The following is a 3,070-nucleotide window of genomic DNA, read 5'->3' as shown; positions in this document are numbered from 1 at the left end:
CAGCTGGGCATTTCCAAAACCGACAGTGCAAATACAAGCATTAACAGTGATAGTAAGAGTTTTCGCAGATGTAAAGATGATGATATTACGGCTGAATAGCCAGAATAAGCAGTCAGGAGTAGTATGTTGTGAGTATGAAGCAGTCCTTTGGAGTTGCTGTTGTTTTCAGGCCTTCAGTTTCACTTAGTTACCAAGATACCAAGTTGGTTTTCAGTTTCCTTCAGTTTCTGTCAGTTTAAGTCCAGGCTAAGTTCAGGCTGTAGTTATGCAAATGTATTCTTTCTAGGATGTTCCTACTTTGGATTCTGACTAAATTTCTAAAGCCAGATTTCTATGGCCAGCCAAGACTTGGTTGGCTTCCTATGCTCTCCTTTTAGCGATTAGTTATATGCACATTCAATAAGTGCAGTGAACATCAGCGTTGCGGACTACTCAGACCCTAGAAGTGCAGAGGCCAATATAAACTTTCTGTTTCCTTTCCAATTTGTCATTGTATCTTAATGACTTTTATGTAAATTTAGGTTTGAGTGCGTAGGTGCACGTCATTACATTAATACAAACAGACAAGTCAAACAATAGTTGCATTGTGCAAACAAAGTGCCAGGTGAGGATTTTCTTCCGCTTCACATATCTCTGGGTGCTCACAATCTTTGAGCTCTGTCACAATTTCATTACACACAGTGACATAAAGAAATTCATAGGGATTATTTTTGTTCATCTGTTTAATAAAAAATTTGAAATAAGACAGGATACACTATATGTAAAACAGCATGTTATTTGTTCTTTGGTTTAATTAGAGATGAAAAATGAAGATATGTGAAAGAGAACTGGATGGGACCCAATATAAATAAGACTACATACAATACAATAAGTGTTGTGGAAAGTCAAGTGATGGACAAGACTATATTCATTCCTCCACATATAAATCTGGTGTTTCTGAGTATGTAGCATAAAAGCAAGATCAGTATTTCGACATAGGGTCATTACACTGTCAGTCAAATTAGGTATCGCATACCTAGCATGAAGATGCTTGGAGCCGGAGAAGTTTCCAAGCAGCAGACGGGTGGGCGGCTGAAGAGAGCGGTGGACATCATTTTGCACAATTCTGAGCAGAGGATTGCTGCATTCGGGCTATTTAATAATGGAGTAGCGCACCAGATGTGAGCAGATTGGTGTTTGCTGGTAATGTAAATTAAAAAAATAAAGACTTTTTTTGGGGTACTCCTATCCTTTTGATCCTAGTAGGATCCCCCTATAGCCAGCCCCCTATTTAAATGAAGCTTCAATCATACAATCATGCAGCATATGGATTGTATGACGGATTGTGTGACAGATTGGGGGAAATTTACTGATCCAAAATCCTAAAAAATAGGTGTATTGGTATACAGAAATACACCTATTTTCTACACATTCGTATTTTTGGGATTTACTATCCCAAAAATACGCCAATTCGTATTCGGATTGATGGCACATTTGTATTTGTATTTACAAATACGAATGAAAACACCATCGATAGAATACAAATAGGAATCACCATTCAAAAGAATGGTGGTTCCTAATTTACTAAGCAGCCGTATTAAAATACGGCCACTAATTATCGGCAAACTGCCGATTATTGACGGCCAAATATGCCAGGAAAATAGACTTTATTTTCCTGGCGTATTTTGCTTTAATCTGCACGGATCAGTTAGATCCGTGCAGGCTTCAGTGTAAAAAAAAAAGGGTAAAAAAATAAATAAATAAAAAAATGGCTGCAGTGACAAGCGCTGAATGACGCTATTGGCCGCTAGGCGGCCTAGCGGCTCCTGATTGGCGGCCAATAGCGTCATTCGGAGTGATAAGAGCTCAATGTAAACATTCAGCGCTTGTCACTGTAGCGATGGTGTTCGTTTTTTTTCTTTTTGCCAAGCACCGTGGGCTACTGCACAGTGCTTGGCAAATAAAAACGAACACCCAGCACCATCGCTACAGTGACAAGTGCTAAATGTTTACAGGGCTTCTCACTCTGAATGACGCTATTGGTCGCCTAGCAGGTAGCAGGTATCGGCAGACACCGGACCCCAGGACACCGGACCGAGGGCTACCTACGGGCTCAAGAAAGGTAAGTATCAGTATGTATGGGCTCTGTGTGTTTTAAAGTTTTATTTTACTACTGTCAGTGTGCTTTTATTTAACCATTGGTTTTGTTGTGGAACTAAGAGTCCCAGCAAGCCCGTTAATGGGCCACCAACCAAGTTGATGGCAAAGGCAGGTGCACAATAATAACTGTTCATGGTTGGTTGATTAATTGAAGTTCATTGTGTGATCTGTTGTAAAGCCAAAAAAGTATTTGTGAATCTGTCCAAGAAATGGTAAGACTTGAGAAAGCTCATTGTTAACGGAATGCCACCTCCCTATAGCAAGAGGTGTATATAATATTAGCTTTATGATGTCAGGAGTCAATCATAAGGAAAACATAGCAAAAACAAGATGATGCTCTTACTGCTCCTAGGTCTTGGAATGTGCCAGGCTCAGCTGTCAACTACAGTAAGTATGTGGAAAGACTGACGTAGAGAAGGCAGAGAGGGATAGGAAAGCAATGAGAGAGATTGATTTGTGGATAATTAAAAAGTGATAGAAATAACACAGTAAGGAATGTGTGATTAAATGGTCTGTTGGTACTTCATCAGGATACTCAGAAGTGGAGATTCTTAGCATAACCATTAGTTATGGCTCTCTGGCTGATGTCGACCTCAAACTTCTAGTCCAGGAGTTTCCAAGCTCATTTTCAAGTCACCCAACAGTCCAGGTTTTAAGGTTGTCCTTGTGCGTAGATGGTACAATCAACTTGACTGGGGTACTAATTAAGCTTTAAAACCCAGACTGATAGGTTGTCTTGAGGATGTGTTTGGGAAATCTAACACATTACAGCTAGATATGATATTAGTCTGGCTCTTTAAACATAAAATACTTGTGACCATGATTAATATAATGTTTTATCATGAACCTCTAGAATCCAAACACATTTTTTTCAAGCCAGAACAGATGGAGCGGGTTTCAGGATGACCGTGGAGCCTGTCAATGCTCTGTT

Source organism: Crinia signifera, chromosome 9 (genome assembly GCF_055691185.1).
Source record: "Crinia signifera chromosome 9, ASM5569118v1, whole genome shotgun sequence".
NCBI classification, from domain to species: domain Eukaryota; kingdom Metazoa; phylum Chordata; class Amphibia; order Anura; family Myobatrachidae; genus Crinia; species Crinia signifera.
The sequence above is the reverse complement of the archived record's forward strand: the minus strand, read 5'-3'. Positions refer to the sequence as shown.